This window comes from Lissotriton helveticus, chromosome 5_1 (assembly GCF_964261635.1).
Source record: "Lissotriton helveticus chromosome 5_1, aLisHel1.1, whole genome shotgun sequence".
Lineage (NCBI taxonomy): Eukaryota > Metazoa > Chordata > Amphibia > Caudata > Salamandridae > Lissotriton > Lissotriton helveticus.
Window position 1 is genome coordinate 2,028,646,771 of NC_136065.1, and position 15,446 is coordinate 2,028,662,216.

The window sequence follows — 15,446 nt, forward strand, 5'->3', positions numbered from 1 at the left end:
TATCTCCGCGGTCTCACAAGCAGCAGGCTTAATGAAGGTTTGTAGTACTTGATATAAAACTTTTGCAATAGTTGGGCTGCTATATGATGTTTTCGTGCAGCCCGAATGGCTTTATGATAGCTTTTTAGAGAAATACTATAGTTTTCCTTGTCCTCAGTCTTGTGAGTAATCCTCCATAGTTTTTCTAACTTTCTCATAGTTAGTTTTAATTGTCTCAAGTCATCCGTATACCAGACTTCTTGTTTGGGAGCGGGTCGGGGTTTAAATGTTCTTAAAGGTACAACATAGTTTATAGCCACTGTCACCGCTTCATCAAACTTGTGCAGTGCAGTGGTAGCATTGCCCCCACATTCCTCCCAACTGGGTTCAATGTATTTCCCCCTAAAACCCTCTAGTGTTAGTTTGTGCCAGGGTCTCCTGATGTCTGCCATCACCCTCTGAGTAGCCTTTGGTTTATGGTTGGTGCGGGTGTAAAAACTGATGATGGAATGGTCTGTCCATTCCACCTGGGTGGGCGGCATACATTTTATGGCAGTTGAATTGGACAACACTAAGTCCAATGTGTGGCCTGCCAAGTGTGTGGGCCCCTGATTTATCTTTTTTAGCCCCAGTGTACCCAGGTCAGTTAGTAAAGTCTGAGCCTCAACACAGTTGGCAATTTCGCTGTGGACGTTAAAATCCCCTACCAGGATGAAATCCGAGTTCTCCTGCACATGAGGTGCCAAAGCTTCAACAAGTTGAATAGAGAAATTCTCACTCGGGCCTGGGGGGCGATAGACTAAAGCCCCCTTCCTGGTTTCCCTTGAACTAGGATTAATTGTAAAGATCAGGAGCTCCATCTGGGGAGTGCACATTGTTTCAGTAATAATAACATCCATCTCCTGTCTGAACACAATGGCTATCCCCCCTCCTGTTTTAATTGGGCGGTCCATCCTCACCATTTTATACCCTAGCGTTACCCCAAGTGTTATGGCCGAGACAGTATGTGGCTTCAGCCATGTCTCAGTGAGAAAGCATAGATGTGGTCTCTCAGATGTTATGAGATCCCATACCTGAGTTGCATGTCTGACTAAAGAGCGGATGTTACACAATAAGCTTTTACAATTTAGGGGTGGGCCCTTAAGTGGAGTGTCAAACAGTTCTGCAGGATGTGTGATAGGGACCAGTAACCGAGACCCTAGCTGACTTGGTCCGGTTTCAGCGCAGATAGAGAATTGCTCATGACATACCCAGCAAGAAAAAGGCCCCACTAGGTTATTTCCCACCTTGTGAGTGCATGGTATAGGAGTGTACCTACCAATATCCAATAGTGTCTGGCTGGTATATGTAAGTCTACTACAGGAGAATATATCCTGATGAGAAATGCAATCCGCCATAGCCCTCTGCCCCTGGTCCCGTTCGGTCGCGGACGGGCGCAGACGGGCTAGTCTTCGGCTCGTCTTAGGCGCTGGAATAGGCGCCACACTGCGCGTCAACACTGCGCGTTGTAGCCGACGAGTTGCTTTATACCCCTCGAGTAAGGGAGAGCTAGAGCGCTAACCGCTCGCCTCCCTTAATGTGCCTGGCTCTGCCCCGCCTTCCGCACCCGTGATTGGATGGAGGGTCGGACCGGGCGTGCAGGCACAGGTCGAGCTACCTTTGAAGCCGATCCCTCAATGCGTGTGAGTATGTGGTATTTAGAACAGTGTGCCACTAATAAATTCTATTTGTGTCCAGTTTCAATTTCAATACAATTTTAAAAATAAGTAAAAATGTTCAGGATTAAATCAACGCCCTTCTGAAAAAACCCACAGCAGACCCCAATGACCTGAAGAACTTTCGCCCCATCTCTCTTCTTCCCTTCCCGGCCAAGGTCATCGAGAAGACCGTCAATAAGCAGCTGACCGCTTTCCTCGAGGCAAACCACTCGCTCGACCCATCCCAGTCTGGATTTTGAGCCAACCACAGTACGGAAACCGGCCTCATCGCAGTCACCGACGACATCAGGACCCTGATGGACAACGGAGAAACAACCGCCCTCATCCTCCTGGACCTCTTGGCAGCCTTCAATACCGTGTGCCATCGCACCCTAATAACCCGCCTCCGCACCACTGGAATCCCTGGAAAGGCCCTGGACTGGGTCATCTCGTTCCTCTCCGACAGAACCCAGAGAGTCCGCCTCCCTGCCTTCTGCTCAGAAGCCACCAAGATCATCTGCGGCGTACCCCAAGGATCCTCACTCAGCCCAACCCTCTTCAATATCTACATGAGCCCCCTCGCCGCCATCGCACGCAAACACAACATCAACATCATCTCCTATGCCGACGACACCCAGCTGATACTCTCCCTCACCAAATAATAATAATAATAATACAGCATTTTGTAAAGCGCGAACAGCTACCTCACTAGGAGGTGTCCCGGCGCTAGAAGAACACAGTTGACCTAGAGGAAAGAAGAGAGGGTGTTTTAGCGAGGCTGAGTGAAGAGCCAAGTCTTTATCAACTTCTTGAAGCAAGGTTCAGAGGGGGCCTGCTGAACTGCTAGGGGCAGCAACATTTGCCGAAAAAGTTCGACCTCCTAATCGAGCTCTTTTTGTTCGTGGGACAGCCAGTTGAACGCGGACATTGGAACGAAGCGCGCGGGCTTGGGAGTATCTCGGGAGCCGAGTTTTCAAGTACTCCGGGCAGGTGCCAAACAGAGATCTGAAGGCCAGCGTAAGTGCCTTAAATTTGATTTTGCTGGCAACTGGTAACCAGTGCAGTGATCGCAAATGCGGAGAGACTGACTGCTTAAAAGGGATTCGCAACAGCAGTCTCGCAGCCGCATTTTGGACCCCCTGAAGTTTTTGAGTCAGGTATCTTGGTAGGCCCAGATAGAGTCCGTTGGCGTAGTCCAGCCTAGATGTAACTGTGGCATGGATTACAGTTTTCCGGCAACTCTCCGGGAGAAGTCTCAGAATCTTACGGAGGTTCCTCAGCTTACTCAGACAACAGCCGGCTACTTGTTGAATGTGCGAGGCAAAGGACAGGCTATCATCCCATCTTACTCCAAGATTTTTTGCTGTGCGGCTGGGTGAGGGGGCTTGGCCCATCTCCGTTTGCCACCACAATTCTGAGGGAGGGGGGGGGCCTTTTCCAAAGAAGATCACTTCAGTCTTATTGGCGTTTTAATTTGTTCGTATTCATCCAACAGGCTATGTCTTGGAGACAGCCCTTAAAGTTCGAGAAGGCCTCCTGTGACACCTCTGAGTACGGAAATACCAACTGGGTGTCATCGGCATAAGAGATTGCCTTGACACCCCAGTTGGCAATCAATGTAAAGAGAGGAGCAAGATAGATGTTGAACAAGAGGGGGCTGAGTGCCGACCCTTGCGGGACTCCACAACTGAGGACTTTGGGTGCTGAAGAGACCGTCCCTAGTGCCACCTTCTGTGCTCTCTGGGACAGATATGAATGTATCCACCCCAGTGCTTTGTCACGGATGCCTATCTCGGCCAGTCGCATCAGGAGTCTGGCGTGGTCAACCGTGTCGAAGGCGGCCGACAGATCCAGGAGTACCAGCATCGCTGACTTTCCTGCATCCATCGACCACCTTACTGACTCTGCCACCTCAATTAGTGCTGTCTCCGTACTAAAGCCGGGACGAAAGCCTGATTGCGTCTCATGAAGAATCTTGTTTGCTTCGATGAATTTACTCAGCTGGCGCTGTATTAATGTCTCGAACATTTTTCCCGGGGCAGCTAACAACGAGATCGGGCGAAGATTGCTGAGGTCTTCTGGATCCCCATTAGGTTTTTTTGTAAGCGGGAGGAGGGTTGCATGTTTCCAAACGTTCGGGAATATCCCCGAAGCGGTGGAGGAGTTCCAGGTTTGTTGTACTGTGGGGGCCACAAAATCAGCTATGGTGCCCCATAGTTTGGCTGGGCATGGGTCGTCCGGGGAGCCGGATTTGCATCGGGTAAGTTCTTGTTTCACCTCACTCAGAGGTATAATCTCGAATTGAGTAAGGGTTTCACCCATCACATCTTTAGTCGCTAGGTCCGATTTCACTGTTTTTGTTTCTGGCCTAAAGGATTCGTAAACTTTTTAAATTTTTAGGTCGAAGAAGTCAGAGATGTTTTCGCATATAGTAGGTGACGGGGGAACCTCCCTCTCGATGCATTTGGGTTTAAAAAAGGACTGTACCACCTTAAAGATCTGTTTGCTTGACTGCTCAGGCTGTTGGATAGATTCCGCATAAAATTGTTTTTTTGTTTTCCTAATAGCTTTTTTTAGTTTTTTGGATGCTTCCTTATATTTGGCTTTTTCTGCCAGCCCGCAGTTTACTCTCCATAGTCTCTCCAGCTTTTTACAGGCTGCTTTCTCCTTTCTAAGGTCCTGAGAGAATCAGGGGGCGGAGGGGGAGTCCCTCTTCGATAGAGCTCGTGAGGCCGGTGCAATGGAAGAAACCATATTCCCGACCCAGTCATTGAGAAGCTGTGCGTCTATGTTCGCGTTGGCGGTGAGAGATGGAGTGTTCTGCACCAGGACAGGGCCCATAATATCGGGGACAAGTTTATTCCATTTTCTCTTCAAGAAAGAGCATTTACTTGAAGCCGGACTATCGCATGCCAAATTCAGATTAAATGGAATCAATGAGTGGTCTGACCATGTTAGTGGTAGTGGTGCCTCTGGCTGCACATCCTTAATATTAGAAAAGATGAGATCGAGCGTGTGGCCTGCTCTATGCGTGGGTCCGTCATTAATCAGCCTCAGCTTGGCCGTATTTAGTGTGGATCTGAGCAGTTCAGCAACAGCACAGTCCGTTTTGTCCATATGAATGTTAAAATCTCCGACCACGATGAATTGAGGGTGGAGGAAGGAGCTCTGAACAATCGTATCTAGCAGAGCAACTAAATTGGGATCCTCACCGCCTGGAGGGCGATAGATCACTAATCCTGCTAAAGATAGCTGAGGGCTCACCTGAAAACAGAAGTGAAGGCCCTCAATTCCCTGAATCATGGTAGGGGCCGAAGAGGTTAACATTAGCTGTTCTTTAAAGATGATAGCTACACCTCCACCTCTTTTAGTGCCTGAGCGATTAGCGAGACATATTTTAAATCCCAGAGGGACAGCTAGCGCGATGGCGGTCATATTATCCTCCTTGATCCAAGTTTCTGTTAAAAACAGAACGTCCCACTCCTGCTCTTCTAGTAAAAGCCAGACATCGTCTGTATGTTTGACTAGGGATCTGCAGTTCAGCGGGCCTGCTCTGAGGCCTTTGTGAATTGATGGTTTGGGGAGCCTCACCGTGTCTCTAGGACCGAGAGATACCCCACAGGTCCCACAGGTATGAGGGGGCGCAAAGGTCTGAGGGTCTATCTCGTGAGTGCAGCACTCAGATGTGGAATTAAAAGCCCATAGGTCCTCTCCTGACCACACTGCGCATCCCTTTACCGGCAGCATGCCTGGCCCCGGCCGCAGTCTGGTCGCGGACGGGCGCAGACGGGCTTACGGGCTTGCCCGCTGCGCCCGTCCGCTGCGCTTCCGGTGGAAGCACATACTAAATAGGAGGTGGGGTAGGGGGCGTGGCCTGAGTGTCCCAGGGGGGGCGTCAATACCAGGAAGTGTCCCGCAGCAGCGTTCCTCCAGCTGCGCGGGGGTGCCCAGGGGAGAGAGGTAGGTTTTGTAGCAGATCACAAAATTACACTCAAATAAGTAAAAGCTGTTTTAAAATCACAGTAGTTACACAATTTAAAAAAAATGAGGAGCGACTCTCCTGGCTTCCGCCTCAGGAGGACAATGTATTCAGACTCGCGCTTTTTTTGGTCCGCTTTTATCCGCTCGTAAAAAGGGGCGTGGCCTGACAGGTGGTGGGCGTGGCCTGAGTGTCCCAGGGGGGGCGTCAATACCAGGAAGTGTCCCGCGGAAGCGTTCCTGCAGCTGCGCGGGGGTGCCCAGAGGAGAGAGGTAGGTTTTGTAGCAGATCACAAAATTACACTCAAATAAGTAAAAGCGGTTTTAAAATCACAGTAGTTACACAATTTTTTAAAAAACGAGGAGCGACTCTCCCGGCTTCCGCCTCAGGAGGTCAATATATTCAAAAACCCTGCCACCGTCAAAACCAACCTACAGGAAGGATTGAAAGATGTCGCTGTATGGATGAAGCTCAGCCGCCTAAAGCTGAACTCAGACAAGACGGAGGTCCTCATCCTCGGACAATCCACCTCCGCCTGGGACGACTCCTGGTGGCCCACGGCTCTGGGCACCATCACGCACGCAACCTGGGGTTCATCCTGGACTCCCTCCTCACGATGACCAAGCAAGTCAACGCCGTCTCGTCATCATGCTTCAACACCCTACGCATGCTCCGTAAGATCTTCCGGTGGATTCCCACCGAAACCAGAAAGACAGTTACACATGCCCTCGACACAAGCCGACTGGACTACGGAAACACCCTATACGCAGGAACTACCGCCAAGCTTCAGAAACGACTACAACGCATACAGAACACCTCCACCCGCCTCATCCTCGACATTCCTCGCCACAGCCACATATCCGCCCACCTGAAACACCTGCACTGGCTCCCCATCAACAAGAGGATCACTTTCAGGCTCCTCACCCACGCACACAAATCACTCCACGACATGGGCCCCGAATACCTCCACAATCGCCTCTCGTTCTACACGCCCACCTGCCAGATCCGCCAACCTCGCCCTCGCCACCGTCCCACGGATCCGCAGAACCACTGCTGGTGGAAGATCGTTCTCCTACCTGGCGGCCAAAGCATGGAAATCCCTGCCCGCACACCTAAGAACTACTCAGGACCATCTCGCCTTCAGGAAACACCTTAAGACTTGGCTCTTCGAGCAGCAGTAGCACACCCCCCCCCTTCCAGCGCCTTGAGACCCTCGCAGGTGAGTAGCGTGCACCATAAATGGTCTGATTGATTGATTGGTGGCCAAATTGAAGTGGTTCTTTCTTAAGGTTGTGAATAGAGAATGTGTCTAATACGACACAATTATTTCAGAATGATATGTTCTTGGTTGCCTTGTCGCATGTAGTTGATTTCTGTGTATGTTCATATGCAAAGTGGCCATAATTGGAATGGCTCTCAATAATGGTGTTGAACATAGAAAATGTATGTCTTGGAACCAGCATGTCAAAAAGACATGTTGGGGATGGCCAGTTGCATGCAGTTGGTAATAATCATTAGGGGCCATGTTGGGGTTGCTCTCTTGTCATAATGAAGAGACTCTATATTATAGTTAGAGTGGAGACTATGAGAATCTTGAAATAAGTAAAGCAGGATTATATGTCATTGGTGGCTGTGATATGTTGCCACACAGTTTCCTGAGGGTTAGTGATGGGAGTGAAAGGGTGGATATATTCTAATGGCTGTTATCGTCTAATTCCCAAGACCATCTACAATTGTTGGTGGTATAGATGGGTGGAAACTGTATCCCTCTGTGTAAGGTGGTGATGTTTGAACAACCCTAGTCTTATTGTAGCATCCAGAGGTATGTCATGGACGGATATATGAAGTGTCATGGGGCGGCCAAAGTATCTGTTCATATCACCTTATAGTCTTACTGCTGTATGTCGTGGGTGGCCAGCGGCGGGGAGCCTACATTTAGATCCAAGGAATATCATAATTGAGACATTCATGATTGGTGTGGAGGCGGAACACCCAGCTTTGTTCTCGTCTGAATAATGTGGTGGGGTTCCACTATGGGTTTGATTCTAGGATCGTCCATTTCAATTAGTCAGTGGAGTGTTTCAGGTTATTGAAGTGGTTACACATCTTAGTGGCATTGCGTCCACATCTTATAGTACTCTTGTTTTCCCCTATTCATATTTTTTTTTGGCCTAGTCGCAATCCCTATATAAAGCATATGGCAAGGGCATGTATAAGATAGATCAAATGTTTGGTATTGCAATTTGTGTGGTTTCTATGTCCAGGACAACAATCCCAACTGTACCGTCTTAGAGTGTTTGGTTGAGGTGCATGTGGTGCAGTTCCCACAAGGATAGTGCCAACTCACGTGTTGTAAATTCCAGAGTGTGGCTTGAGATCTGGACTCTCTTGTCTGTGGTTTTGTGTTCACCAGTTGGTCCTTTAAAGTCAAACTTCTCTTGAAAGCGAAACCAGGGTGTTCAAGATCCAAGTTGCCTGTATTGAGAATTTTCCAATGTTTTATTATTATGCTTTTCACCTTATTGGATAAGGGCGTAAATGTGGTGACACATTTCATGGCATCATGCTTAGGTCATGTTGTGTTGTCTAGTAGGGTCTCTCTGTTGTTGTTGTGGGCTCTCTTTTCATCATTCCGATTACTCTTGGAGGTTAGTTTCTTTCAAGTAAATTCTTGCTGAGGTCTTTCACCTGTTTGTCGTAGTCACCTCTAGCTGCTGCAATTCCTCCAGACACAAAGGTATTGACCATATGGGAGGTTCTCACAGAGAGCTTTAGAGTGGTGACTCTCAAAAGACAAAAGGCTGTTACAGTCTGTGTTTTTCCTGTAGGTTCTGATGTGTATCTGACCTTGAGTGAGACAGATTCAAAGGTACAGAAATGGGATCACTTCATCTGTGATCGATCTTGCAAAACGTAGAAAATGGTTAAGGGAGTTGCACCAGTTTCCAAAGGCCTCCGAGATAGTCTTGTCTCCTTTCCAGAAGACGGGGATGTTGTTTGTATACCGCTTCCATGAGCTAATGTTTGCCTGGAATGGGTTGGAGAAGAGAAAATGTGCCTTGACTCGAAGTCGGCCATATAGAGGCAGGTCAGGCTGAGGGGGCTAAGGTACTTCCCATCGAGACTTCTTCTATTTGATGGTATATTTGGGTTTTATACATAAAGAAGTTTTTTTTCAGAGCTAGGGAAGCACATTCGATTATGAAATCCACCGCAGTGGTGGTCGATAAGGTGGCTGTCACTAGAAATGTGTTGATCACCTCTATTGTGGCATCTTGAGGGATGTTTGTGTATAAAGCCTCCATATTGAGTGGCATTAGGAAGGACATCTCCTCTGGATTCTCCATGCTGATGATTAGGTTAAGTACATCCTTGGTATCCTTCAGAAATGACGGTGTTGGTTGGACTTGTGGTTGAAGTGAGTAATCACAGAACTGGTTCAAAGGTTCCAAGACTGACCCGATCCCAGAGACAATGGGTCTGCTGGGAAGTGGGCGTGTCTCCTTATGTATTTTAGTTAATACTTATAAGTAGGGTGTGGTGGGTGAATCGTTCACCAAGAAGGCTGCTTCTCTTTTTGAGATCCAACCCTGGTTCTCCACCGAGTTAACCATTATTTTGATACATTTGAGAAGACTGCTAGTAGGGTCAGTATCCAATCCTTTGTAATATCCAGTGTTTGCCAGTTGTCTTTGGCACTCTAGATCCTAGTCATCTGTCTTCAGAATCACAGTGGAGCCTCCTTTATCAGCCGGTTTGTGGATTTTATTTATTTATTTTATTTTAAAGGTTTTATATAGCGCTGGCTAGACCCAGAGGTATCAGAGCACTTTACATGAGCATCAGATCGTAGTTACAGGTTACATCATTACAAAGGTTACACAGTTATTAGAGCATGGCAACATAGTTCCTTGTAAGGTCAAGATAAACAATAAGCACAAATACGAAAGGGGAAAAGCAAGCAAGGGGAAAGATTCAGGGGAGGGGGGAAGGAGCTGGGGAAGTAGATAGGTAATGAAAGCGGGAAACAGACTCAATAGGCCTACATACTGGATCCTTCCCCAAAAAGGGGAGAGGGAGTGCTTTGGCAAGGGGTGCCATACCATTCCTCAGCTGTAAGTGGCTCCCTTGGCGCAGTGGACTCTCTCAGCAGGTAGGCTGAGACTCCAGAGTATAAATATTGAATCTTTCCCCAACAAGGGGAGAAGGAGTGCTTAGTCAAAGGGCACCTTGCCTGCTAAGCAGACTAGCAGGCAAGGTGAGAGATTCAGGAGGTAGACAAAGAGAGAAAAAGTACTAAATGGGAACAAATTTAATTAAATATAAATGTTGTAGTACTTGTATAGCGCCCGAATCACCCCACATAGGGTCTCTCCGGCGCTTCTACGCATACCGCTGTGGAACCCTTCCTGGCTTTTTCCCTGTGAGGCGCCCACTCCTGGGCACCCCCAAGGTGCAGCCAGGCATCCTAGCGCTGTTGGGGCTCATAATTAATGAGTTATTATATAGCGCTGGCTAGACCCGATGGAATCAGAGCACTTTACATGAGGGACAATAATGTTGAAAATTACATCAGTTAAAAGTTACATAAGTATCAACAAAAGCATTTAAAGAACATAGGGGAACAAGGTGAATGGAGCAGGAAGTGTAAGGGGATAGGGTAGAGGGGTAGGAGGAAGACAGGACGTAGAGATGAGGGGAAAATAGTTACAAAAGATACCAGAAAAAACTTTTTAGGAGCATAGAAGAAAAGGAAAATGGGGTGAGGAATGAAAAGGGGGTGAGGGCAAAAGGGGTAGTGTATAGATACAGCGGAGAGACAAAGGAAAAGTTTGTCCAAGGTCCGGCTGGGTAGGTGAAGGCCGAGGGGGAATCCTCAGTCCATCTCCTCTTCAGCTATCCGGTAGGTCCACTGGGCATCGGTCAAATGGCTAGGTCTCAACAGAAAAACAATTAAAGGGGAAGAGGGCGAGAAGAAGGGAACGTAGAGGGGGAAGGGGGTGAGGTGAAAGGGTAGGAGGGGGAAACGACAGAGAGACGAAGGAAAGTCTGCCCAAAACCGGCTGGGTAGGTGACGGACGAGGGCGAATCCACAACCCATCTCCTCTTCAGCTAACAGGTAGTTCCACTGGACATCGGACAAATAGCAGGGTCTCTACAGTCGAGGGAAGGTTCAGAGTACATGTCCAGGAGGGAGAGCAGGATCATGGTCAGGTGAGGGATGTGGTTAAGCTCAGTACGCTGACCAATTCTATTGTCCGGGAGCGTAAGAGCATCAGGGAGAGACCAAGTTCAAGTTCGGGTATTTGTATAGCGCACTGCTCACCCAGAGGGTCTCAAGGCGCTTGGGGAAGGGGTACATTATTTGTCAAATAGCCAGACCGACTGAGGCTGCCAACTTGAGGTCAGGCAGGGGGGTCGAGACTTTGGTGTTAAGTTCAGTTGGTTCCCAAAATTCCCAAAGCAAAAGCATAGGGGGTGTAATCTATGCCGTGAAGCGGCAGGAGGACAGGGCCTGTGTCCGCATGTTTTCAGAGGGGGTGAGTGGCAGGTCTGGCGTGGCGTCTCCAGAGTCATTCTGCAATAATCAGGGAGCCCTCCCGTTCTGCAGCCCCATCAAGCATACAAGCTCTTCGCGTACATAATTACATCAAAGAACAGGCACTGTAGCACATAAGGCGAGAACTCTATTCTGCACCAACCTCCTAAGCCTAAATCTAGTAGACCACAACTACTAACATTACTTGCATTAGGAAATAGACTTAAACTAAGTAACATAGCTGCAGTAGGGAATAAATCAAACCTAGACCACAGTAGAAAACATAAGACAGTAGGTAAAACCTAGTAAGCATAAAAGCACATCTATAAGCATAAATCAAGATGCATAAATCACACTACAAACATTAAATTTCCTAGCGCCTATAAAAGGTACACTAGGGCCTTGCGCCCTACAAACCTAATAGTCCCCTGGGCCAACTGGCCATCTATAAGGGGCTCAAATGCTCTCTGCCCAATAAGTCAGGGCACTCTGCCAATGCAGCGACGGTCATGGGGGCGCACTTGCCGCAAACCTAAATGTGGCAGCTGCCCACTACTAGCTGGGCAGCTGGGAACGCACCTGTTAAGAAACTAGTCTTCACGAGGGGTGGGGATAAAACCAAGTCCTCGCTGTAGGACTGTGGTTTTGTCTTCACTTAGTATGCTATCTGATGATCTGAGGATTCGTTTTTTGTGGCTGTCTGGCCCCTGGTTTGGCATTAGGTCTCAGTCTCCTGCCATCGTATTTGTTTGTAGTTGCCTCTTCTGCCTCTGCTCCCAAAAGGTTGGGGGACAGGGTGTTGTAAGAAGTGTTGGAATAGTTGTTGTTGCCCAGGAGAGCCGGGATACCTGGGAATGGTGGTGCATGGAAACCATACATCGGGGGCGTTGGTAGTAGTCCCTGATGGCTGTTACTGTCTAGGCTGTATTGCTGGAGTCACTGTTGGATGACTGGGGTGCCCTCTGAGACGATATTGAGCCATCATCAGATGACTGGTCGCTGCCGGACGGTTGGTGGTCTTCTTTGGTATAAGGGTATATCTTCTTATCAAATCTTCGGATGTCCTTTTGGAGTTTCTGTATCCTCTGTTGCATCGAGTAATTCATGTGTTCTTTTATTTCAGTGTTTATTTCTGCCAGACATGACTTAAAGGTAGAAATGGTTATGCTTGTCTTGAGAACATTCTCTGCAAAGTTAATCTTGATGATTAGGACGTCAGATATGCTTTTTGTCGTACTGATGATGAGGACCAGCCTTGGCGCTGCCAGCAATAAAAAGACAAAAAGAGTGAAAACAGAGACTAAATCAGAAGCCTGGCTGAGAGAATAAACCTAATGATTAAAAAGCCATGTTTTTAACGCCTTTCTAAACGGAAAGAGGCCTGCACATTTCTTCAGCTACAGCGGATGAACATTCCACAACTTAGCCGTGCAGTGTACAAAGCGTCTGCCGCCCCAAGGGGCTCTTTTGAATTTGGGAGTGACTACATTGTAAGCAGAAGAAAGTGCAGAGTTCTAGACGGGGTATACCGTGTGAAGTTCTGTTTTAGATAGACAGGACCTGGATCATGCAGATATTTAAAGGCCATACATAAGGCCTTAAAGTCAATGGAGCTGGATTTGGGCCTGCGATGCAGACTGATGTTTACGGATCGCAGGCAGCATGGGAGCCGCAGCATTCTGCAAGACTTGCAATTTGTTTAAACGTCTTTGCTGCACGTAGGTGTGTGAGGCATTGCAGTAATCCAACTTGGAGAGCCCAAGAGCGTTAACAACTGTCTTCTGCAAATCATGCTGATTAAAAGAGAAAACCTTCCTCAAGATTTCTAAGAAAAAGAATAAAAAGGTCGCAGCATTGATTTAATTCTCAAATGACAATTTGTCATCAAAAAGAATCCCAAGATTTTTCAATTGAGAAACAGAAGTTGGCAGTGTTCCTAAGTCCTGCGGCCACGAGGCTGTGAACCGAAAGGATATGTTATTGCCATGCAGAAGTACTTCGGTTTTCCCAGAGTAAAATTTTAGCCAGTTATTAGACATCAAGATTCCCAGACACTGAAACCACTATCTGGATATCGTCCACGTAGGACACACTGAGAAACTGAAGGTTTTAATGAATGGCATATAGATTAAAAAGTTTGACGCACCCCACAGGGCAAAGAGTAGATGTTAGTTGTAAAGCGATTTATAGCGACAAATTGTAGTCTCTCTGATAAGAATGATTTTAGAAGAGTAAGTGCTGCTCTCCTGATGCCAATAGAGTGGATACGGTCAATCAGCAAGTTGTGATTGGCGGTGTCAAATGCAGCTGAGAGGTCAAGTATGATCAAAGCTGCAAATCCTCCTTTGTGTAAGGTGGCTCACCGCTCTTCGGATACCATGATCAGGTCTGATTCGGTGCTGTGTTCAGTCCTGAAACCAATTTAAGAGGGGTCCAGGAGATGATTGGATTGAAGAAACAAGACCAGTTCTTTGCTTAACACCTTTTTGACAATTTTGGCTGGAAAAGGGCTGTGTGATATTTGTCATTAATTGCCTGGGGTTCGATGGACTGATATTTATTTTCTTGTGTAAGGGCGACATGGAGGCTACTTTTCAGGCTTTAGGGTAATAACCTCTGTTAAACATTTTGTTAAATATTTTCACCAGATGGCTAGCTATTACTTTGGGAGCCAATTGAGTTATGTTAGGGGGTCAGGGGCCCAAAGCGGAGCCCGATTTTGAAGATTGAAGCAAGTCCAACACCTGATCAGCCGTCAGTGCTGAAAAGGATGAAAGAATTTCTAGATTACTTTGCAGGATGGCTATTCTCCTATGACTCTGGGATGATGCTTCCGGTTCAGCCTCCAGCGAGAGCTCCCTTTGAGGTGGAGTGGTCTGCTAAAAATTTGCCATGAAGGTATTGCAAATATCTTTTATCTTCACCTGAAAGAAGGAGACTAGATTATTGCACAGGGATTGGTTGCTGTTGGTCAGATCAGAAAATGTCAGGCCCAAGTCATCTTTGTGGCTTTGGGTTGGGCCAGGAGAGGGTGATACCCTGAACATCAGGGAATGGGCATCTGCCCTCTCTTCGGGCTACCACTTAGACATGATCTTGTGTCGCAGGAGCAGGGCAGGCTCTGTCTCTCGAATCTGAGCAATCTACACCTGCATGCATCTGTTTCTCGAAGTTGTGGAGGTCATCCTGGCTGTCAGACATCCTTCCATACCAGGTGATGGGACACATTTGTGTCCTGGGGTGGAGCCCACAGGCCAAACTATTGGATGTTGTATTGTTTGTTTTGCCTTTTACCCAGCTAGGGAGTGGTCACTATTAAAGTTTATTTGACAGTCCTTTTGGCTTTTTGTGTTTTCTGGACCAACTGTCCCTGTTTACACCTCCTGTTGTGATTAGGTTTATTAAAGTTCTGACACACTTGTTCCCTCCCAAACATTTTGCAATCCAATAGTGGGAACCTAACTTGGTCTTGATGGTTCTCATGTGCACCCTCTTCTACCTGATGCAAAGTGCTGGTTTCATAATCTGACTCCACAAACTGTTTACCTCATTGCAATCATATTCTGACTCCAAAAACGGTATTCCTCATTGCAATCACTTAAGCTCATTTTCTGAGTGAGCTGCAGCCACCGTTGATGCAACTGCCCTACAACAGCCTTTCTGCACACAAACTGGTGCTCAGGACTTGGTGGCCTTCTTGTCAAAAGTCATAACTTCTTTTCACATAGGGCAATCCATCACTCTCCATCAGTTGGACCCTAAAAGAGCTTTTAAACTTTTTGGTACCAAGGACTAGTGGATGGACACACAGCTTATTGTTGATTTCAGTGGGCCAAACAAGGGAAAAAGTCCTCTATCAGGGTGAATTGCTCTTTGCATTAAGATCTGCTACACACTGGCTAAAAAACAGACTCTGCCAGAAATTAAGGCCCATTCCACCAGGGCTAAGATTGCTCCCGCTGCAGTGGCTTTTGTCCTTGACATCAGCAAGGTTGTGACGTGGGCATTGATGCACAGGTTCACAAAGCAATACTGACTTGACAACCAGGACGGTCAGGATGGGCTTTTTGCAAGTCCGGTCATGCATGACTTTTTAATTTAAGTCCACGCCACAGACTCTCTGCTTTCGGGAGGCACTGCTTTGGTATCAATTCCAAAGGTGAGACATCTGTGAATAGAAGTATCCATCAGAAGAGCAAATTTAGAGTAATGTATAGCACTTTTAGAAAACTGTGAAGAAATATGCTTCCGG

General features: G+C 47.4%; 1 protein-coding gene across 3 annotated transcripts in view; it reads left to right on the plus strand.

Moving 5' to 3' along the window:
- Window positions 1-15,446, plus strand: part of LOC144756205 (E3 ubiquitin-protein ligase TRIM39-like) — a 216,783-nt gene that overhangs the window by 130,372 nt on the left and 70,965 nt on the right. The window lies entirely within an intron of this gene.